The sequence below is a fragment of the Kogia breviceps genome, chromosome 18, assembly GCF_026419965.1.
Source record: "Kogia breviceps isolate mKogBre1 chromosome 18, mKogBre1 haplotype 1, whole genome shotgun sequence".
Lineage (NCBI taxonomy): Eukaryota > Metazoa > Chordata > Mammalia > Artiodactyla > Physeteridae > Kogia > Kogia breviceps.
Window position 1 is genome coordinate 26,348,641 of NC_081327.1, and position 24,542 is coordinate 26,373,182.

The 24,542-nt window shown below is 44.4% G+C and overlaps 1 long non-coding RNA gene across 1 annotated transcript in view; it reads left to right on the top strand.

Annotated features, from left to right (window-relative positions):
• The window catches only part of LOC136793043 (uncharacterized), a 76,277-nt gene extending 60,893 nt beyond the window's left edge, over nucleotides 1-15,384 (top strand). The window contains exon 3 of the long non-coding RNA XR_010837778.1: nucleotides 15,175-15,384. This is a non-coding gene — a long non-coding RNA (uncharacterized lncRNA). The remainder of the gene's footprint in view (nucleotides 1-15,174) is intronic.
• The last annotated feature ends 9,158 nt before the right edge of the window (nucleotides 15,385-24,542 follow it).

Genomic DNA, 24,542 nt, shown 5'->3' on the forward strand with positions numbered 1-24,542 from the left:
ATCTTCCCAGACCGGGGCACGAACCTGCGTCCCCTGCATCGGCAGGCAGATCCTCAACCACTGTGCCACCAGGGAAGCCCGGCAAATGCTTTTAAAATGATGACTCCAGTCATGCAAACAATTCCCCAGTGCAACCCCCTAATGCCATATTGTGTTTAGAGGCTGTGTATGCTGAAAGCTGCTCACCACTGTATCAGTTAGGGGGTGTTCTTGGCTGCTTTTTCCACAGGGGCCATGGAGGAGACCACTCGGAACAGTTCCTCCTGGAAGATGATCGGGACATGGGGTTCAGGGAAGGGTGAGGCTCCCGTTGTCTCTCCAGTTGTGATGAACTGGGTTTGCTCACAAACCGGGATCTCCCTCTACTCTTTTCCACTCTCACCTCTCCATGTCTGCTTCAGCCCTCCCTCCGGGTTTTGTAAATTCAGGTTTTTCAGTTTGATGGGGCTCAGGGCCCGGCATGACTCAACCCTGTCTTTTCGGAATTCCATAATATTTTGTGCATCCTTTGTTGAGCCTGTCTTGGGCGATAATTCAAGGAAATCAAATAAGGAGTTTCAGAGAAGAGTCCATCAGAAGGACTGATGGTTGCTATTCACTGAGCTAATGAATTGGTGTAGTTTAGCCCAACTCAGAAGATAATTTGTGCCAATATTGGATGTGATAGCAATATTTTCCAGGGCTTATCTCCTGCACTTAGAGGGATGCTTTAAATTTGCTCTGATTCCAGCTGTAAAGAGAAAAATATAATATCTTGAGGAATGTGAAAGCCTCTAATATGTCTAGATTTAGAGAGTGCAGGGGGGAACAGAGAGAAGAATGAGAAGCAATGTAAATCCAGGTAGATCCCAATGGACCGAAAAATTTGTCAGATGCCATATATAAACTCACTGCATTTCTCTGAATCTGTTTTCTCTCCTGTCGTGTCCACAGAATTCATGTTTTGAAGCTCTGACCCCCAGTACTTCAGAATGTGCCTGTATTTAGAGCTAGGTCCTTTAAAGGGGTAATTTAGTGGAAGTAAGCTCATGGGGTGGGCTCTAATCCAATCTGCCAGGTGTCCTTACAAGAAACGAAAATTAGGACACAGACACAATGAAGGGAAGACCATGTGAGGACACAGGGAGAAGACAGCATCTACAAGCCAAGGAGAGAGGCCTCAGAAGAAACCAAACTTGCTGACATCTTGGACTCCCAGCCTCCAGAACTGTGAGAAATAAGTTTCTTTAAGTCATCCAGCCTGTGGTATTTTGTATGGCAGCCTGAGTAGATAAATACATCTGCCTTGGATGGGAAGTGTGTGATTTTTCCAGGGCAACCAGTGGTTAGAACAATGGACATGGCTTTGAAAGTGAACCTGGCTTTGGATGGGATGCTTCTGGGAGGGGGAGGGAGGGGGCTCGGACAGGGTAGAGTGGAGCTGAAGTACATCCTCAGCCTGTGAAAGGGTGAAGGGTAATTCCTCCCTGTGGGACCTTATTGCTCATTCATATCCTCAGGGGCAAGGGGAGGGCATGGACAAGTGGCTTGTGTCTTGACAGCACAGTTTTCTTCTCTGCCAGGAAAGCTGCCATCTCCTCTCCCCATCTGTTCCTCCTCCTACACACTGGATGCTTCCAACTCCACTATTAGGACTTTCCATGGCCCAAGGCCTGTGTGCCAAATCTGTAAGTGCATCAGGTTGCCTCAGGGCGCTCTATTTCCATCTCTGGGTGCCTCTCAAAGTCACTGACACAGAACATTCCAAGGTTCCGAGGTGTAAAAAGAGGTTTCCAGATCAGACGGTGAAGCACCGTGGATGTGGAAGTTACTAGGCTTCCAGTGTGTGTTGGGGGGTGAGGCTTGTTGCTCTCTAATGCTCGTTCCCCAGGGGCCAGCAAGTAGGAGTGGCTGGTGGATGGGAGTTCCCAGAGACCACAGGGGTTGGGCTTCGCTCGGTGGGAATGGGTTAGGTCTTTCTAGGCTTCTGGTTTCTTCTAATGACCACGCCCTTCCTCATCTCCAAGGATTCATAAGGTTGTGAAAAGCCTTTTGGGTTCTGGGGAAAGTTGTGTAGCTACCCTGGGTTCCTGTGCTGGAGGTTGAGCTTTGAAGACCTTGGCCTCTGGGCCTGGCGTGGTCAGAGACAGCTGTTCTGGGTGTGCCACCCCTGCCCAGCGTGCTTTGGGATGCAGAGGGACCATGTCTACCTCCCCAGCTGGAAATCAGTGGGGTATCATTGACATGCCAATGGTGCTGCAAAGGAGATGGCGCATCGGTGGGAGTCCACTTTGGGGGACTTTGGGTTGTTTTCTTATCTGTCTCTGCCTCAGTTTCCTCGGCTGGAACATGCGGACATTAATAGTGCTTTTCTTGTAAAGCTGTTGCCAGGGGTAAATGAAAAACTTGCTGATGGAACTCTTAGCACAGTTCCTGGCTTAGAGTAGTATTTTTTTGTGTGTGTGTGGTACGCGGGCCTCTCACTGTTGTGGCCTCTCCCGTTGCGGAGCGCAGGCTCCGGACGTGCAGGCGCAGCGGCCATGGCTCACGGGCGCAGCCGCTCCGCGGCATGTGGGATCTTCCCGGACCGGGGCACGAACCCGTGTCCCCTGCATCGGCAGGCGGACTCTCAACCACTGCGCCACCAGGGAAGCCCTAGAGTAGTATTTGATGATGAAGAAGAAGGAGAAGGAGAAGGAGAAGGAGAGGAAGAAGAAGAAGAATGTAGTATTGGCTGGGTCTTCTTTTAAGGATTCAAGGGGAGATACTCATCATGCTTCATCACGGTCCCAAGTACACAAACCTTCCAGTTTTCCTCTCTTCCAGGGTATTTTTACAGCACAGGAGCAATGTCTCCTGTGGCTGCCTGAAGTGCCTCCACCCCATCCTCAGGCCGGTTTTTAGGGGACTGGTCCACGAGCCCGTCTCTTGTCTAATTCTTCCCTGGAGACGCTGGATGGGGGGGACAGGGAGGAGGAGATAAGCTCCCATCCTCCTGACTGATGATTGATAGAACATCTGGTGAGCTGCAGGTGCCTCTTAGGTCTCTCTTTTGCCTACTTGATAATAGATGACCTCATCTGTCTCTCTACAGCACTTGCTTCTCCGTGCAGGTGACAGAGATGGAGCGATCCCATCCTTCACCTGGAGGAAACATGACTTCCCAAGGAATGCACACTGCGTTGCAGCGGGCCGAGTGGGGCATTCTGGGAGGTTGCCACACTTACTGCTTGCAGGCGTCGCCGTGTGCTGGCTGGACCACCTGCCAGTGACAGGGCATCTCTGGCCAAGCAATGGGAAATTAGAAGCTTTTCCTAGTTTCATGTAGAGTCTGGCCACCTCTCACCTTCACTGTAACCCAGTGTCACTTCTTGTAGAAAGTAAAACACTGACTCCCCCTTTTAAAATTATATTATACTGAAACATTTAGGCATGCAAAAAAGCCACAGAGAAACATTTTCATAAACATTGGGGTACACAACACTCAGCTTAAAAAACGAAGCATTGCAAATGCAGTCAAAGCCTCTTGTTTATACTACTTCCCTCCTTTCCTATAGTGCTAATCACTGCTCTGAATTTCCCCATACCTGTTTTTATAATTTTACTACGTTTGTATGTGTTCATAAGGTTGTATTGTTGTTGTTGTTGTTTTTTGCGGTAAGTGGGCCTCTCACCGCTGTGGCCTCTCCCTTTGCGGAACACAGGCTCCAGACGCGCAAGCCCAGCGGCCATGGCTCACGGGCCCAGCTGCTCCGCGGCATGTGGGATCCTCCCGGACCAGGGCACGAACCCGTGTCCCCTGCATCGGCAGGCGGACTCTCAACCACTGCTCCACCAGGGAAGCCCCATAAGGTTCTAAACTTAAAAAAAAAAAAAAATCATATTACTGTTGATAGTCTCTGGCAGCTATTTTTCCCCCAATATTGTTTTGTTCGTTCTCCATACTGTGTCTTGGGGTTCTTCTTTTTTCGTTCTCTCTCTCTTTTTTTGCATTTTAAGCTCTATAACAATGAATATTCTTGTATGTGTCTCCTTATGCAAAAGGGCAACAATTTCTCTAGCATATACACGCAGGTGAGGAAGTCCTTCAGCTCTTCTAGATGTCAGCAAATTGCACTCGTGAATGATTTTACCAACTTATACTTGCACCAGAGACATAAGAAAGTTCCCACTGCTCCACTACCTCACCACATTGATTTGTCGAACTTTTAAAATGTTTTCCAACTGACCTCATTGGAAATGACGTTCCTCATTATGGTTTACATGGCATTTCACACACACACACAGAAACATTTAAGTCTTTTGCCATAGGGTTTGGAAATGGTGTCTGATTATGATGGGGGGAGGATGTGCCTTCCAGTCAGACGTGGTCTGGATTTGACACCCTGCATGTGTGGTCTTGCAACTTTGAGTAGGTGGCTTTACCTCTCTGAACTTCAGTTTTACTCATCTGTAAAATGGAAAAAATAACACTATCTCAGAGTGGCTGGAGAATTAAGAGATGTGGTGTGTAGAGCATTTAGCCCAATGAAAGGTACACTAATCCTCAGGGAAATGGCAGCTGCAGATCCCTCTCTCTCCTTCCCTTCTGTTGTTCCTCCCTGCCTCCTTCCCTCCTTTTCGTTCACTCTAATCTAATGGAAAGGTAGTTGTAGTTGTTACATTTAAATGCAGGCAGGCATTTAACCCAAATAAGGCTCCCAGCATTACCTAGCATGGCTATCAGTCCCCTATTTCACGAATAGTGAATAGTGCTTTGTAATTAGTATTTTAATTGTATGCAAGTAGATTGCTCTATGTTGCTACAGAGCACCTCAGTTTCCCTGATAATTGACCCGCATCCTTGAAAATTCGTGATTTTGGTTCATTTGCTCAGGAAACTTTCCTTTCAGAGGATCTAGAGTACACTTTGACCTGGTTGAGTTGAGTAATCATGAATTCCCAACTAATGGAATTCTAGAAGCCAGGTTTCACTGAGCAAACAAATGATAGCAGACAACCCACAGGAAAGGTTTCAACAAATTAATGACAGGACTATGCCCAAAACATAGGAAGAAGTTGTGCCTGGTGCTAGACCTTTGCTAAGTGATGTTTGCATTTCATAAATGTACTTGAATTTCATGTCTTTCATTTCAAACTGGGAAGCCACTGCTCATCAAATCTCTCCCTGTGCTAACATCTCTGACCAGGGTAGTAAGCTTTCATCAAATAACCAATTAACTTTCAGAATTGAAGTGTACAAGAGTACAGTTAATTACTTTGCTACTTTTTATCTTCCTTGGACGTTAATTCCCTATCAGTCTTTAGCTATGACACACACACACCTATACACACATATCAATTAATCCAATGAATTTCCACTGGATGCCCTTTATGTGCTAAGCTTCACCAAGTGATAGACAAAAAGAGCCAGATCTAGCCTCTCAGAGCTCATGATTTAATGGGGGAGACAAATATTAAGCAGATAATCTTATAAGTAAAAAATCTCAAATTGCAATAAATGTTATGAAGTACAGAGTAAGGTGTACTGAGTGAGAAAACAGAGTGAACATTAGAAAGGATGGTGGGGAAAACCTCTATGGGCAGTGACTTTTGATCTGAGACAGAAAGGAAGAGAAAGGGTCAGCCAGGTAAAGGGCGGAGGAGATGATCCTCCAGACAAGAGGAAAGGGTGAACCAAGGCCCTGAGGTGTGGAACAATAGACTCATTGTCTATTGGAGACACAGCTAGAAGGCCCATGTGACTTTTATCCAAAATCTTCCAAAATGGTTGCTGAGGCTCCAGCTATCACATCCAGATTCCAGGTAAGAAAAGGGAGCAAGATGAGTATTTTAGAAAGCAACATAGTACAAATGCTGTGGTTAATATTAAAAAAGATCAAAATATTTCAAGGGATGAATTTTTATAAACAAATTCTACAATGAAAGGTATTGTGTTACACGAAAGTTTTGTTAAAAGATTTTAAAATTTTAAAATCAGAAAATGTTTAAGACTAAATTCTTTCAAAGGTTCAAACAAAAATGTGACCTGTATAATCTCCATAATAAAATGTGTCTTTGTATACCTCTCCTGGGTATTTTCAAATGTTAACATTTTAAAAGTTTGAGTGATAGAGACAGCACTTAAAAGCTTCATGAAAATTCTTCCCCAAAGGTATACTTTCAGTAAAGCATTTTACCATTTTATCTAAGTAGTAAAGGGCCAGAGTAAATTGGAGGAGACTGGGGCGATGGGCAGGTACTTGTCATGAGGAAGCTGGTACCGATTTTCTGGATTACTTCCCGCCGCCCAGTTCTTACTCCTGCTGTTGTTCACCTCTGGGTACGTACATGCTGCAACCTTTGAGTCTTTGCCTGAGCTGTTCTTTCCACCTGAAATGTATTCTCTACAACAATCTTCCCTACTTGGCAAAATTTTATCTATTCATCAAAGCTTCCTCTTGCGTCCCCCCAGCCACTTCTAGGAAAAGAGTCTCTCCCAACACCTATAGCATTTAGATGCCCCTCATCTCAGTTACTTGCTAATTCTGGCTCTGGGCTTCTTCTTATCAGCCTGTGCTCTACTTGAATATGAGCATCTTGGATGTGAAGACCAACTCCCATTATCTTCATATTCGTGCCTCTCTTTCCCTGTCCAGTATCCAGCCTAGGAGGTCAGTATGTCTTAAATATCTTCTCCATGAGTGAGTGAAGTCATAAGTGAAGTGAATAAATGGATTCTTCTTCCAAATCATTAGCTCCTGTGTCTGAGAATGCTGGTTGCCTATCCAATATCCAATCTCCCTTTCTTCTTCACCAAATGGAATCACAATTTTATTTGGCTGGCAATTTGTCTAGTTAAAACATTATATTATCCAGTGGGCATGGCCAATGAGATGTAGACACAACTTATTGGGTGGGACTTATGGGACAGCTCCTTAAAAGTGGCTTATTCATCTGGATAGTATATCATTTACCCTCTTGCTCCCTTTTCTTGCCTGGAATCTGGATGTGATAGCTGGCGCCTTAACAACCTTTTTGGACCTTGAAGCAACCTTGAAGATTGAAGCCACTCATAAAATTGGTGGAGTACCAATATTGGAGCTTGGTTTCTGATAACCATGGAGCACTGTGTCATCCTTGGATAGCTTACCTCAGAACTTCCTATCTTTTTTAAACCATTGTTATTTTCTCTTACATGCAGCCAAACCAAATTTTTTTAAAATTTATTTATTTATTTATTTATTTATTTATTTTTGGCTGCATTGGGTCTTCTTTGCTGCGTGCAGGCTTTCTCTGGTTGCAGTGAGCGGGGGCTATTCTTTGTTGCAGTGTGCAGGCTTCTCATTGTGGTGGCTTCTCGTTGCAGAGCACAGGCTCTAGGCACGCGGGCTTCAGTAGTTGTGGCACATGGGCTCAGTAGTTGCGGAGCACGGGCTTAGTTGCTCTGCGGCATGTGGGATCCTCCTGGCCTAGGGCTCGAACCCATGTCCACTGTATTGGCAGGCGGATTCTTAACCACTGCGCCACAGGGAAGTCCTCAAACCAAATTTTTATTAAAAAGCCTCTCTGTCAGCATTCTCTCTCTCTTTTCCAACCTTGCCATTTATTCTTCACTCTTCTGCACATCAAACAAATAAAACTCAGTGTCATCATTGACCTCAGTGCCATCATTCAGGAACTGGTTTCATTTATTCATTCATCCATTTATTCAACAAGTATGTACTTAGCAGCATAAGATAGGCACCAGGCATTGAGTTTCGTATGAGGACACAGAAATGAGCAGAAGAGCTGCTGCCTCTGTCCTCAGTAGCTCAGATGTCAGTAGGAGAAAGAGCTTTCTAATCAGGAAGAGCAGCTTGTTCAAAGGCCCAAGTCAGGAGCAACCACTGAACAACTGGAAGAAAGACACAAGAGCAAGGAGGGGAAAGTCAGGCCATGGAGGATTTGGAGACCATAGAAAAGATGCTTCATGGCTTATCCTGAAGCATCAGGAAGGCACTGACAGGTTTTAAATTGCAAATTATACTAAGGTATTAATGGCTTCATGGTGATATTTGCTCTCCATAGGTCCATGCTTGAACTCATCAAAGGAATAAATATTTAATGGTGAAATTTATGGTTTGATAGTAAAGGCATTTAGGAGTGTGTAATACAGGAGTACCCCTGAAAACACACCAAGGGTAAATGCCACCCTTGTGAGAAGAGGGAGACAGGATGGTGGAGTAGAAAGACCCTGGGCTTGCCTCCTCTGTGGACACACCAAAACCACAACTACATATAGAACAATCATATCTGAGAAAGCCCCGAAGTCTAGCATAAAACCTTTTTCACAACTAAGGGCATAAAGAAAAAAACACATTGAGATAGGTAGGAGGGGTGAAGATGTGGTCTGGCCAAGACCCACCCCTGGCATGGCAACCCATAGGCAGGAGAGCTAGCACAGCCACAGAAGTCCTCCCTGAAAAGCAAGGGAACCAAACCCCACATATGGCACCCCAGCCTGGGGAAGACCCCAGCCTAGCACCCAGCCCTGGGAAGACAAGCCGCCATAATGTCTGGCTTTGACTGGGAGAGCTGGAGGACATAGGAAACCAAGACTCTGCTCTTAAAGGAAGAATGCAAAAAAACTCACTTGCTCTGAGTCCCAGCTCAGAAACGATGATTTGAAAAGTGCTGAGGTCATACATGAAAGAGATTCATTGACTGATTTTAGGGCATGTGCTGGAAGGACAGGGATATGTTGGAATTTTCTCCAGGTACAGAATGTGCTGGTGGGTGCCATTTTTTTCTCACCTTCTACCTAGCTGGCCTAGCTCTGGTGGGTGTCATTTCTACTTTCCCTATCTACCTTAGCATCAATTTCCCTGCCCCAGCACTTACCTGAAGACTCACTCCAGCTGGTGCTCCACCAAAGTGGCCCCCTTCCCTGCCACACTGAGCAGGTAGCCTTTGCCGCATTGAAGCCCCTCCAAAGCGGATCCCACCCCAGGGGCTGGCCCTACACACCAGATCACCTGCACCAGTCACAGCTGGGCTTTACAGACAGTCGTGCCAGAGGCCCATCCCACACAATGGTGCACCTGCAGCAATAGTGGCCCAGCAACAATAGGAGGTGCATGTGGCCCACACGATGAACACTGCTCACACATCTGGCTCTGCTGACCAGGGGACTGCATGATTGGGCCCCTCAGGACATCTTCTACATAAAGCCACTCTTTCAGGACCAGGAGAAATAGCTAATCTACCTAATACATAGAAACAAACACAGAGAATTAGGCAAAACCAGGAGACAAAAGCATATGTTCCAGACAAAAGAATAAGACAAAACCTCAGGAAAATAACCAAATGAAGTGGAACAAAGCAACCTACCAGATAAATAGTTCAAAGTAATGGTCATAGAGGTGGCTTCCCAAACTCAAGAGAAGAATGGAGGAACACAGTGAGATCTGCCATGAAGAGACAGAAAATAAAAGAAAGAATCAATCAGAGCTGAAGAATACAATAACAAAAATGAAAAATATGCTAGAGGGAACTAACAGCAGTTTAGAAGATGCAGAAGAATGGATCAGTTATCTGGAAGACAGGGTAGTGGAAATCACCCAATCAGAACAGCAAAAAGAAAGAAGAATTTTAAAAAATGAGGATAATTTAAGGGGCCTCTAGAACAACATGAATTGTGCTAACATTTACGTTATAGGGGTCCCAGAAGGAAAAGAGAGAGAGAAAGGGACGGAAAACCTATTTGAAGAAATGATGGCTAAAAAATTCCCTAACCTGGAGAAGGAAACAGATGTCTAAGCTCAGGAAGCAGAGAGTTCCAAACAAGATGTACCCAAAGAGACCCATACGAAGACAATTTTCAATTAAAATGTCAAAACTTAAAGAGAGAATATTAAAAGCAGCAAGAGAAAAACAACTAGTTACATATAGCGGAGCCCCCATAAGACTACTAGCTGACTTTTCAGTAGAAACTTTACAGGTCATAGGGGAGTTTCATGACATATTCCAAGTGTTGAAAGGAAAAAAAAAACTTACAACCAAGAATACTCTATCTGGCAAGGATAATATTCAGATTGAAGGAAAGATAAAAAGTTTCCCAAGTAAGATAAAAGGCCACAAATTTTATGATTCCATTTGCATGAAATATGCAGAACAGGCAAATCTATAGAGACAGAAAGCAGATCAGTGATTGCCATGAGCTAGGGAGACTTGAAGGGAAATGGAGAGTGACTGCTATAGGCTATATGGGGCCTCTCTTTGGGATGACGAAAAATCAATTATAAAAATCTGAATCTAAAATCAATTTTAAGATTGATTGTAGAGATGTTTGCCCAACTCTGTGAATATACTAAATACCACTGGACTATAAACTTTAAGTGGATGAATTGTGTGACATGTGAATTATATCAATAAAGCTGTTAAAAAATGGAAAAAAGAAAAGTTTCCCAGACAGGCAAAAGCTAAAAGAGTTCATCACTACTAAATGGACTTTACAAGAAATGTTAAAGGGATTTCTTTAGACAAACAAACAAACAAAAATACCATAGCTAAAGATATAAAAATTATGAAAGAAAAAAATCTATATCTACAATAATTAGTTAAGGGATATACAAAACAAAAGCTGTAAAATATGACATTAAAAATATAAAACATGGTGAGGGAGTAAAAAATGTAGTGTTTTTAGTACGAGCTCAAAATTGATGACATCGATTTAAAATAGACTGCTATATACATAAGTTGTTGTATAAGAACCTCATTGTAACCACAAACCAAAAAGAGATAATAAATATACAACAAATAAAGAGAAAGGAATACAATGGGGGTTACTACTTGACCATAAAAAGAATGAAATAATGCCACTTGCAGCAATGTGGATGGACCTAGAGATTATCTTTCTAAGTGAAGTAAGTCAGACAGAGAAAGACAAATACCATATGATATCACTTAAATGTGGAATCTAAAATATGATACAAATGAACTTATTTACAAAACTAACAGATTCACAGACAGAGAAAACAAACTTATGGTTGCCAAGAGGGAAAAGTGATGGGGAGGGATAAATTAGGAGTTTGGGATTAGCAGATAAAAAAGAATATGAAAAGAATATGAAAAAGAATATATATATATGTATGTATAACTGAATCTCTTTGCTGTACACTAGAAACTAACACAACATTGTAAATCAACTATACTGAAAAACAAGAAAAAGAGAGAGAGAAAGTAATACAAACATAACACTAAAGAAAAGTCATCAAATCACAAGGGAAGAGAACAAGAAAAGAAGAAAGAAACAGAGAGGAACTGCAAAAACAGCAAGAAAACAATTAGAAAATTGGCAATAAGTAAATAAGTACATACCTATCAATAATTACTTTAAATGTAAATAGGTTAAATGTTCCAATCAAAAGACATAGGGTGGGTGAATGGATAAAATTACAAGATCCAACTATATGCTGCCTATGAGACTCACTTCATATCTAAAGACAAACATAGACTGAAATTAAGGGGATGGAAAAAAGTATTTCACATAAATGGAAATGAAAAGAAAGCTGGGTTAACAATACTTATATCAGACAAAATAAAATTTAAAACAAAGGCTGTGTTAAGAGACAAATAAATGATAAAGGATCAATCCAACAAGAAGATATAACACTTATAAATACATGTTCACCCAACATAGGAGCACCTAACTACATAAAGCAAATATTAGCAGACATGAAGGGAGAAATAGACAGTAATATAATAATAGCAGGAGACATTAACACCCTACTTTCATCAATGGATAAATCATCCAGACAGAAAATCAGTAAAGAATCATTGACCTTAAATGACACATTACATCACATGGCCTTAATAGTTATATATAGAATATTCCATTCAAACACAGCAGAATACACATTCTTTTCAAGTGCACATGAAAAGTTCTCCAGGATAAATCACATATTAAGCCACAAAACAAGTCTTAATAAATATAAGAAGAATGACAGCATATCAAGCATCTTTTCCAACCTCAAAGGTATGAGACTAGAAATCAACTACAAGAAAAAAACTGGAAAAAGCACAAGCACATGAAGTCTTTCTTTCCATCAGTGAATTGGATGAACATGTCCCTCTTTCCCCACTTAATATAGAGGTCTCCTTCCTGACTTGGGCTCTAGTTTGTTTTTATTATCATCAACTCTTTCTGTAAAGTGTTTTGAGAGTAGGAGAAATTGGCCCTCAATGATATAAGCCTATGAATTTAGCATAAATGGCACTGTGTGGCAAATTTTTGAGTTTACAGAGGATAAGAATACAGTTTACGGTGCCCCAGGGAACTTTCAGAACACTCTGAAAATAGCTCCAGAAAGTCAACAGAGGTGAAATGAAAGAAATTTTTAAAAGATCTTTCTTATTTTATTTTATTTTTTGGCTGCACCACCTCCTTTGTGAGATCTTAGTTCCCTCACCAGGGATGGAACCTGGGACCCTGGCAGTGAGAGCGCCAAGTCCTGACAACTGGACCTCCAGGGAATTCCCCAAAAGATTTATTTATTTTTAAATAAATAATTTATTTTTAAAAATTATTTATTTATTTTTTTGGCCATGCCATGTGGCATGTGGGATCTTAGTTCTCTGACCAGGGATTGAACCCGTGCCACCTGCAGTGGAAGCACAGAATCCTAACCACTGGACTGCCAGGGAAGTCCCAGATGTTTTTTTAAAAAAGGATAACCTCCATTGATTGTCAGGCTGTGGTTTACATGTGCTATGTCATTTAATCCTCAAACAACAATGTGAAGGGGGCTATGGTTATCCCATTTTACTGATGAAGAAACTGAGGTTCAGAGAACTTAGGCATTTGTCCAGGATCACGCAACTGGGAAAGTGGTGACACAGGAGCTAGAACATAGGGCATGCCCCTCTAATGGCCATCCTTTCTAGGACACTTCCCATATCACTTGGGGGCCTCTTCAGCCTTGGAAGGTCCTCCTTGCACACAGAGAAGCCACTGACACCAGTCCCCTGGTGTATTAGTTCCCTGTGGCTGCTATAACAAATTTCCACAGACTTGGTTGCTAAAACAATAGAAATGTATTCTCTCACAGTTCTGGATGCCAGAGCCCCAGATCAGTCTTACTGGACCAAAGTCAAGGTGTCAGCAGGGTCCTTCCAGAGGCTCTAGGGGAGAACCTGTTCCTTGCCTCTTCTGGCTTCTGGTGGCTACCAGCATTCCTTGCCTTGTGGCCTCATCACACCCTCTGCCTCTCTTTTATAAGGATACTTGTGATTTCATTTAGGGGCCATTTGGATAATCTAGGATAAGATCCTTAGTTGTATCTAGAAAGACCCTTTTCCAAATAAGGTAACATTTACTGTTTTCAGGAATTAGAACCCAGTGCCTCTGGGGGCTATTTTCCAGCCTGCTACATATGGTTCTATGTCCTATCGTATGAGGGGGCGTGCCCTGGTTCACAGTTCATGTAAGCGGCCAGGATCCATAATGGGGGTCCCCCCTCTGTCCCCCAGCATCCCTCTGGGCCAACCAGAGCATAACTGGGCTGAGGACCAGGTATGCATTTAAACCCAACATGACATAATGTTTATCTGAAGGTAATTCTGCCTCTGAATTATTTGCAAATGTTCCTCACATTTTACCCCCTCTCTTTTTAGGATTCAGAGCCAATTTGTAATAAGCAAGAGCAGTCTGACCCAGATTAAAAGATACAATTAGTCTGTCTGCATGGTAAACCTAAAAAATACTACTTACGACACGTTATTGTGTTTTTTGACAAAGGGAGATGTCCTGGCAGAACAATAAAGCCCCCAGCACTGATAAGAACCTTGTAATTTACTCAATACACTATGGTGCAGAGAGATAGAGCGGCCCCTCAGAACCTGCGAGGTTGCAGTATGTCCTGCTCTTGCAGGCATCAGAAGGGACCCCCGGGAGAAGAGGTGAACTCCATCACAGCATAGAAGAGAAGGGATTGCCAGGCAAGGCTGGGGAAGTCCCTGATTTGCCTTTCCCTTGGAACTGCTAAAGGCGGCCTCCCTGGAAACACATGCCCAGTGGGGCTGCCAAGTATTTGGGGGCCGCCCTGAATTGTAGACAAAAGTCCCACTGACTCAGGCGACCAGCTGTCCTTAACTGGCTGTGGGAGGGGGCAATCTTGGAACATGAGTGCCAAGCTAGTGTGTTCTTGAGTCATGTCTGCCTCACAAGCTTTGGGCTGGAAACCTGGCAATCTTGGCTATCATCTTGAGGATACTGGCACACTTGATGAGGCTGGAGATCAGCCGTCTCCTCAGCCCCACCTTCCTTCCTTTTATATAGGACCTTGCCTCAGCCTCAGCCACAGAGTGGAGCTTGGAAGCCACCCCCATAGCAGCTGTGTATTCTGGGCCAGCTCCTTCAGGGGATCACCCCGTTTAAGTCCCATGCCACAGTGTGGCTAGGAATTCTGTAAAGAGAGTAGTACTCTTTTTATAGATGAGGAAACTGGGGTGTGATGGGCTGAATTGTGTCTCCCCTCAAATTCATGTGTTGAAGTCCTAGCTCCCAGGACCACAAGATGTGACCTCATTTAGAAATAGGGTATTTATAGAGGTAATCAAGTTAAAATGAAATCATTAGGGCGGGCCCTAATCCAATAAGACTGGTGTTCTTATAAAAATGAGAAATTCGGAGACAGAAGTGCACACAGGGAGAATGGACATCCTGTGAAGATGAAGGGAGAGATAGGGGTGATGCTTCTACAAGTGAAGGAACATCAAAGATGGCCAGCAACCCATCAGAAACTTGGGGAGAAGCATGGAACAGGTTCTTTCTCAGCCCTCAGAAGGAACCTCGATCTCGGACTTCTAGTCTCTGGAACTTTGAGGCAGTAAATTCCTGCTTTTAAAGCCATCCAGTTTGTGGAACTTTGTTATGGCAGCCCTAGCAAACTAATACACAGAGCTTAGAGAAGTAACCTTCTGGAGCAGACATGGCTAATTATCTGACCTCCAGTTGTTCCCAACACTTTTTTATTTCTTGCTTCCACCATGAGGACCAGAGAAGCAAAATACCTGTTTTGCCAGGCTCTCTTGAGTTAGAAGCGTCCACAGCCTTTGGTCTGACCAATGAGACCTAAGTATTTTTGGTGCTTCTGGGAAAGGTTTTGCTCTCTTGATAAAAGAGACAGACAAGACTTATCCCATCCTTCCCTTCATCACTTCATCTGCTCACAGGTGTGCTGCCCAGCACTGCAGTGGCCAGCTTGCAAAATGAAGCCGAGGCTCAAAGAGCTTCAGAGTTCCTGGGTCTTTTATGGTTGAACCACAAGAGCTGGATTTCTTGTTATGAAGGAAAAATGAACCCCAGTTTCTTCAAGCCACTGCAGACATATTTTATGCTGCTTCCTGCCTAGCTCATTCCCAGCTGCTCCAACATCCCAGGTTACCCTGCTGGTGAGTTTCAGGACTCTGGTTAGATCCAGTTCATCCTGGAGGCAGTGCCTGCAGTGTGAAGGCTCCAACTCTGGACAAAGTTGGGCCATGTGCCCTAGAGCTGGATGGCTTCATCTCTGTCTCCCCGAGGGCACCCAGGGAAGGTGAGGGTTGGGGGATGCAGCAGCTGTCCAGCACTATAAACAGAAGAGGAGACAGAAACCACAAGCACACAGTGCATGGGAGCAGAGCAGAGTTGAGAGAGCTACAAGATGCCTTACAGAGCCCCATTCATTCTCATCCAACTTTGCTTTCAGGCCCAGGATCAGGCTGCATTGCCTTTTAACTCCTTAGGGGAGGGGGAGGAGGGACAGCCAGCTGCTGGGAGGGGACTAGAGCTTTCTGGGAGGTAGGCCATATTCCAGGCAGGGCAGAGTATCACGGTGAATGTCCATACAGTGAAGCTAGACAGGATCTAGGCTGTAGCTTTTTCTTGCTTCTGCTTCCTCAAACCCTCAAACTCCTCCGTTTATATTTCCTATATCTCTCTGTGGTGCCAAGTTCAAAGTCTTCTATACAGTAGGTACTCAGTATGTGATTGTCTAAACATATAAAAATGGGGAGCCGGCCTGTCGCAATTACTCTGACCTCTGATCATCCTATAACATAGGACCAAGTTTTGGCTAGTTCTTTCAGCTGGATCTTACCCAGAGACCACAGTGATTGGTTCAAGGGCAGACACGTGACTCCAACCAAGCCAATAGGAAGTCTTCCCTAGGATTTTAAAAATTTGAGCAGGGAAGGAAGTACTTCACTTCTCTGGCAATGAGGTATTAAGAATGTGAGACCCTGGCCACTCCTGCCCATGATGCCTGGAGTATGAAGAAAGGGCCTGGGCAGTATGATATGCTCTGGTCCAACCTGCCTACAGGCCACTCCCCAAACATGAATTGGACTAGAATCATAGCATGATCATAACAGTAGTTACCATTTATTGAGTATTTAGGGTGGGTCAGTCTGTGCTTAAGACACCCTCATTCTCGACTTGAAGGTGGGCTATCTTTTCACTGACCTCCCAGGACACCATGCTTGCCCTTCTTTGACAGCAATCCCCACACCCTGTGTTGAATCATTGGTACACAATCATTTGCTGAGTACTTGTCAGGATGGAAGACATTGCACTTGGCACTGAAGAGGGACATAGAAAATCACACATGGTTTCATATTAGAGTGTAAGTGTGCTTATTTCTGTATTAGGCAAGTTTATGCTGAAACAACTTGAAGCAAACAACCTGACATTTTTAGGGTATTATAACCATAAATGTTTATTTCTTGCTCACATTTCACATCCATGGTGAGCAGGTCTAGGACTCTGTTCCACATGGCCTTCACTCTGGCTAATGAAGCACCAGTGTGGCAGAAGAAAAAGAAAGCATGACACACAGATGTTTGAATTTTCTACCTGGGAGTGGCCGATCACCCATGCTCACATTTTATTGGCTAAAACAAGCCATATGGCCATGCTTGAGTTCAGCAGAAGAGGAAAGGAAACTCCTTCCAAGGGATGGATACCAAATGCTTATGATCAATACATTGTCTACCAGCCCTCCATGATGGCCAGCCTGGAGATTCGCACCTAGTAAGTACTCAAGGATTGCTTGCACTGTTTCCTTCCTGCCACTTATCACACTTGTAATAAATACTCAGGAATTATCTGCTTAATGTCTCTTTCACCCACTGGACTAGAAATGGCTTTGGGTAGAGTTTGCTCTGTGTCTGCTTAATTGCCATAACCCAGCACTTAGTCAAATACCTGATACATACGGTACAATGAATGCTTGGTCATGAATACATGAATGAATAAGGAAAGTAACCATGATGGAATTGATCCCTGCTTCCTTTATGTGCTACTCCAATGCTCAGTGTATATCAGGCCCTCTGCTAGGGTCGGGGCTGATGAGGTAGACTGAACCCCATTGCCCTGCCCTCCTCCTGCAGCTGGTGGCTGGAGCAGAATCTCACCCAGTCTGTCCCCCATCTGAAAGTCAGGAGGTTGGACTACACCCAATACACTTAACCTCAGAATGTTTGGGTCAAATGATAACTTACATGAAACACCAATAGAATATATCAAACCATATGAAATTATCAATGAACTGCTTCTGACCATCAAAATTGACAATGTCATATGATTCAACCTAATATGAAACAGATGAGACTAGCTCTGTTTGAAGCTGGGATCCCACCTCTTCAGTGTTTCCCCATCCTTACAGCACTCACATTCACAGAGTCCTTGTGTGAAAGTCTCTGGATGAAATTATGTCCACGTCCTAAAATTCCAAGTCTAATTCCAAGCGCTCGTGTAGGACTCTCAGGTACTGAAACACATGGACCAGGTACATCTGAGGGCAAGTCCCCCTCCGCCAAAGCTGACCCTGGCACCTGCCACACCTGAGAGTCCTAAAGGTAGTCCCAGGCCCTGAGCTACTGCCTGCATGCAGTGTCTTCTACATGGCCTGTGTGCTGTGGCACTGATTCCTTGGCTAACTGGATGAGAAATTGTGGCATGTTTCTTTACACAGCTCTTCCATGCATCTCTGTCAACGCCGGTTTACATTATGGGGTTGAACTAATTTGTTTCCCGTTTGCTCCTGGCTGCAAACTTCAGGCAGCTCAGTTTTTCTGCTCTGTGTTTGCATCTTGGTCACCCCCCAGCTTTTGCCGTCCCCATCCCCAGCTAACCACATCTGAGAGCCAGGAGGATTAGCAGGCTCCGTGTGATGTGATTCTGGCACTAGTAGCCTGGACACTCCTGTTACTGTTGAGAGGTGGGGTGTGGAGAGTGAAGGCTCCGAGGATGCGTGAAAAAAGATGGGGGAAGACTGTGTCTTCAGGGCACAGCTTGAGTGCTGCCCAGCTCTGAACACCCTGACTCTGACAGCTAGCAAGTAAGAATAATCATGGTGATGATGCTGACTGCAGTTAGTGTTTACTGAGAATTAAGCCCCCAGAACTGTGCTACTCTGGTTCATGCTTTTCAGAATATCCTCTTTACTACCCTGGGACCCTATGAGATATCATTATTATGCCCATTTCACAGATGGAGAAATCAAAACCCAAGGTGTGAAATAATGAGCCCAATGTCACCCATTAGGACTAAAGCTTCAAAACTTGTGTCTGACTCAAGAACTTATGTCCTCAATAACTCCTTCATGTGGCCTCCCCAAATCTTGATGCTTCTAGGTGGCTACTTAAAAACAAACTTTTTCACAAGTGTAAACAGCACCGTAGCCTGAAAATGGTGGGGATGGGGTGTGGATTTCTAGAAACCCGAGCTGGGAGGCACCTTTGGGAGGGGGACTTGCAGTTTTCTGGGTGTACCTACATGGTATGTTTCAATTTTAAAGTGACAAAATAGGAAGATGTTTCCTTGGGGCTTCCCCAAGTGCCTAGATATTGGCTGACAAGGCGGCCCGTTTTCTCACTGACATTCTTCTCCTCAGTAGAGTAAGTAATTTCAACTGTAAGAATATTTATTTTTAACTGCCCATGGGGCTCTCTACAAATGATTTTGACATTGAGTAAGAAAAATTGGAACCTCTAACCATTTTTATTTTTCCAGAATTGGCCTGCAAAACATCTGGCTAATATTTTCTAAAGCTGAACATATGCATATTCTGTGACCCAACAATTCCACTCATGGGAAAATATTGGATAGAAATGAGCGCATATCAAAGATGAATGCTCAGAGCAGTACTTACAGTCCCAAACCGGAGACAATCGAAGGCTCAGAGCTGGTAAGTCAAATTATGGTCTAGTCACACAGTGACCAGTACACGGCAACGAGAAGGAACAATTTCAGCAAATTTCAACAAATTTCATACCCAGGGACATGGAAGAACCGTTAGGTTCACTGCACAGAGGTCAGACATAGAAAAGTCCCTCCTACATGACTCGATACTTACAAAGTTCTAAAACAGGTGAAACTAACATCTGGTGTTAGGAGTCAGGATTTGGGGGGAGGGTATAGTGACTGGGATGGGGTGCAAGCAAGCCTCTGGGGTACTGGCTTCACTGGGGCAATCACAGTATGTTTGCATCCTTTTCCGTATATGTTATACTTTAATAAAAATCTTGCCTTAAAAAAGGCTGTTGCCTTCAGCTGAACTTGAACCTTATCTTTCTGGACAGCTCACCAGAGATACAGTGGGGTGGGACCCAGGCAAGCTTCATTTTCTCCACCCAGAGTTCCTATTTTGGTACCCAGTCCCTTATCTGCTAGCTCAGTGTTATCAAATTGAGGGGTGCCACCAATCTGGAAGCAGAAAGTGGGTTGTACAATTAATTTAGTGAGTCTTGACCAGCATTTTAAAAGACAAAATATAATGTCATATGACATAATATAACAGCAATATCAGACTGAAACAGGTAGTAAGGATACGTATTATGTGATGACATGAAACTAGCTTTTTACAGTTATATACATGTGTATATGCTGGATTGACACATTAAAAAAAAAATTTTTTTTTCTTACTATGAGTTTAGGTTCAAAAGTTGAAAGTTTGCAAATTTCTCCCAGAAGCAGCAGGTCACGGATTTGCTGTTGGGAATCATATCATGTGGAATTTTATTCTCTAGAGCCCAGGGGCCCTCTCATCTGGTTTTCCTCTTACCTGTCTGGGGAACCCAGATGAGAGAGGTGCTCATCCTTGAGAGGATTAGAGAGGTGTGACCCATACCCTAAGCCACCCTGAAGAGGAAAATGATTTTCTCCTCTCTGTGGTGCTCTGGGTCTTGATAATGCCCGGTGCTCACTCTGAGGTCCCAGATTTGTCCCACATTTCTGAGTCCCTCTGGAGGCCCCTGGCTGCGGGAGTCCAGGCATGACCCCAAAGGACACCCCATGGGACTGGCCCTCAGATTCTCTACTCCCTTGGCTGTGGCTTTGTTGAACCTGAAGGGCGAGCTGCTATCCTCACATGGCCATCCTGCTGCCCAGGCTGGCCGTGTATTTCCTCCACTGGTGGCCCTTTAAGGAGATGGGGCCATGCAGTGAACCCTGGAGTGTGTAGCTCTGCCTTGCACGCTCCTGCTTGGACTTTGGTCCAGCCGCGTGCATCATCTCTTTCTCCCACATGCAGGGAACAGATGCTCTTGACACCCATGATCATGGCCCTGAGTCCCCCTCAGCGCACACCTTCTCTTCAGCCACCCGGACCTCTTTTCTTCACTGCCGAGGGCATCTATGGTAGCACAGAGCTTGCTCTGCCCTGCAAGCGGGGGCAACCCAGAAGGATGGGGGAGTTACCAACTTGGGGACAGCTACTAACAATTTGGGGATGGTCGCCAGTGGATAAATGCCCCGGCCTCCTGTTCTCCAGGGGGACAATTCTGAGGTGGGCTCGGCACAGCCTCTCAGAAGGTCTCCAGTAGAATGCGCCCCAGTCACCCATAGTGGTAACTTGCTCATTGATGCACCTTTAATTATCTTTCTTCTCTTCTCTGCCTTGCCTCTTCCTCTTCCCCTCTTTTCCTGTGCTTCTTGGGATCGCCAGGTCTCTCTCCTCCACCACGTCCTTTGATGGTTGGCCCTCAACCCAGTACTAATAATTGACTCTCCCTGGCACTTACATTTTTAAAGTCTCTGCATGTCCAGGGTTATAACTGTCCAGACAATTTTTGCATTGTCTGACCTGGAAAAACTGGAGAAGTGGAAGCAACTACAGAGGAGGAGAAGAATGTCACATTTTTGGAGCCCTACTCTGTGTCAAGGCCATTGTTAAGGTTTTCTTTTATTCCTCATGATGACCCAGTGGGGTGGGTGTTGGCAGAATCCTCATCTTACAGATGAGAAGGTGAGGTTCAGAGAGGCGATGCAACTTGCCTAAGGACACCTAAGGTAAGCCAGGATCTGAACGCAGATCCAATTAGCATCAAGGCCCCTAGAAATCTCTGCTGCTGCAGGGCTTTAGGGTCAGTGGCTGATGACAACAGATGGAGTCATTACACGTGCTTTGTGACAGCAAAGGGGACAAACACTTTGTCCTATGACATAGTTTCCCTATGTTAGCTTTCTCCCACCGAGATCGAAAACTTGTCAATAGCTCAGTAAAATGTGTCTGATATTTGACCCCTAAGTCATGGTGACATAGTGCGAGACCCAGATAAAAATATGCAGCTAATTAAAAAACAAATCTGAGAGTGTCGTTTCTCTGCCCAGAGCCTTCAATAGCTTCTCATATGCATTCATTTCCCGTTGCTGCTGTAACAAATGATCCCATACTTAGTTCAAAACAAGACAAATTTATAATTTTACAGTTCTGGAGTCAGAAGTCTGACAGGATCTTGGCTAGAAGCAAGGTGTTGGCAGTGCTGCATCTCTTTGTGGAGGCTCTAGAGGAGAATTCTGCTTCCTTGTCTTTTCCAGCTTCTAGAGGCCACCTGCGTTCTGTGGTCCCTTTCCTTCCCCATCAAAGCCAGCTAGGTTGCATCTCCCTGACGACTTCTTCTATGAACACATTTCTCTGTGACCGCAGCTGGAGAAAGTCTTCTGCTTTTAAGGACTCATGATTAGATTGCCTCACCTGGATAATCCAGGCTCATCTTCCCATATCGAGGTCTGTACCATTAATCCCATCTGCAATGTCCCTTTTGCCATATAAGGTAACATACTCACAGGTTCCGAAGATTAGGACAAGGACACTTTGGGGTCATTATTCTGCCTACCACAAATAAAATCCCCCAAAGCATGAACCTACCCGTCCCTAACTTTGTTGTACTGTCTCTCCAGTAATCGCTGTACTGTACAGAACCCACCAGCTTCATTAGGGTCCTGGGCCAAGTTCATAACCACTGCCCCTCTGCCTGCCACCTGCCTCTCTCTCTGCTCTCACCACCCTACACCAACATAATTCTAGCTCATCTTCACATTTCAGCTCACATGTCCCTTCCTCCGAGATGTCCTTTCCCCACTACACCCATACGACCAGGTTGGTCTCCTTATAAGACCCTTATAAACTTAACCATCATAATATTAACCACAATTTGTAATTGGTTCTCATTGTGATTATTCAATGAATGGATGTTGTAGTAGTTAAGCAGAGTGATTCTGGAGTCTGGCTTGAGATCCTGTCTCCTCTGTAAAATGTATTTATCATACTATATTTTTATAATATTAAAAAGTTCTTATGTGTAAAGTTCTTAGAACAGGGCCTGTCAAATAATATTCATTGTTGCATACATGTATATATATATTTATTTAGAATTTATTTATATATAAATTCTTATCTATTTTATACCCTTATTATCAGAGGATTTTTAAAAATCCTATCTCTGGTGCCTGGGATATGGAGAGCTCTGCTCTCTGTAGTAGTTTTCTGACATCTCCTTAGTCGATACTATGCAAGCAAAGAAGGCACAACAATGGCAGAAGTAACATAACAGGTCATTTGTGAGGTTTAAAGATCTGTGTTAATAAATTCAGGCCAGTGACATCACTGCTGAACACAGTTGCTTGATAAGCAAAATTGAACAGCTGAGAATTGTAGATGATAAAAGCTACCTTGGCTGGCATAAGCAAATTCGAACAGGCATAAGAATGTTGCCACAAAGTTTGCTAATTTTTCTCTTAACTTGGACTTGGGCAAAAAAATTAGCAAGGATAAAAGAATATGTTGAAACATAGCTACTCTGGAATATCTAGAGTCACCAAAACAGCTCACCAGTGTAGAAATCGTGCTATTTGATAAAGCTAACGAAACAGTGTACCTTGATTGATATAGCTGTTATCCTCAGAAGAAGCATCACAGAATTCTTTCCAGATGAGACAAATGAGTATGTTGCTCGGGCAGAAGAGCTGCAGGTCAGAGTAGAAACTGAGGACCAGCAACGTTAAGGCAGTTATCATCTTGGCAACAGGGATGGTGTCCTCTGCACAGAGCACACATCTGGAGGGTGAGGCGCTAGGGATGCAATTGTAGAAGAGGAAGTGCTTGCTTTCCTCTGCCCTGCATCCATTGCCCACTTCAGAGATAGCACCCCAATTTTTCATGGATTGTTGACCCTCTACTACTCATAGTAAATAGCAATGGGAAATGACTGCACCCCTGGCTGAAGGAATTAGCCCTTGACTCAAGACTGTCCAGTGAAAATAATTCATCTTCCTGGCCACGAGTAACTGGTCTATAAATGAGCATGTGGGGGCCAAAGAGGCTCTTTCTCTTGGAATTTCATGGAAACTAATCAGAAAGAGATACTGTCTTTCCAGAAAGACTGAAGTCATTAAATATGTCTTTGAAGATATCACTGGCCATCTTTGTCATCACTTGGGGAAAAACTTGGCTGAAAAAAACAAAGCCAATAATGAGGAAAGAACAGCCAAGAGATGGAGGAAGGGTCCTGACTGCAGCAATGAAGCCATGATATTCTCTAGATTTCCCAGGAGCACCAGCCAATCAATTCTCAGAGAGGAAGTACCATGTGCAACCTAAAAAGTACTGACTGACACGGGAAGCCCTGGAATACAGGTGACCTCCAGGGGCTCCAAGCCCAGGTGCTCCCCTGTACCTCAGATTGGAAAATGGAGCTTCGGCTCAGGAATTCCTTGGCCTTGGTCTTCCAGATGTCTCTGTGACCACTGTTTCCCTGAACTCATGTCCCAGGCAGTTCTGAACCTCTGTGTCTCATTCAACCTGGTCTGTCTGCTTGGACAGCCTCTCTTCCTCTCCTCCACTTAGCAAATTGCTCCTCAGCCTTCAAGCGCAATGGAGGGTCTTCTGTTTGAAGCCTTCCCTCCCCCTGGCCTGTGAACTGATCACCCCTTTCTTCTTGTCACCTGAGAACTCTCACAACCCTCCCTAGGCAACCCTGCAAATTATTTCACACCGTCTGTCTCCCCCGCGGACCGTGAGCTCCTTGAGGGAAGGCATCATGAATGGTTCATCTCTGATTCCCCCAGAGCTTGCATGTGTAGTACTTTGATGCGAGGGAAAAGGGAAGTGATTAAAAATTGGGAAACTGGGGCTTCCCTTGTGGCGCAGTGGTTGGGAGTCCGCCTGCCGATGCAGGGGACGCGGGTTCGTGCTCCGGTCCGGGAGGATCCCACGTGCCGCGGAGCGGCTGGGCCCGTGAGCCATGGCCGCTGAGCCTGCGCGTCCGGAGCCTGTGCTCCG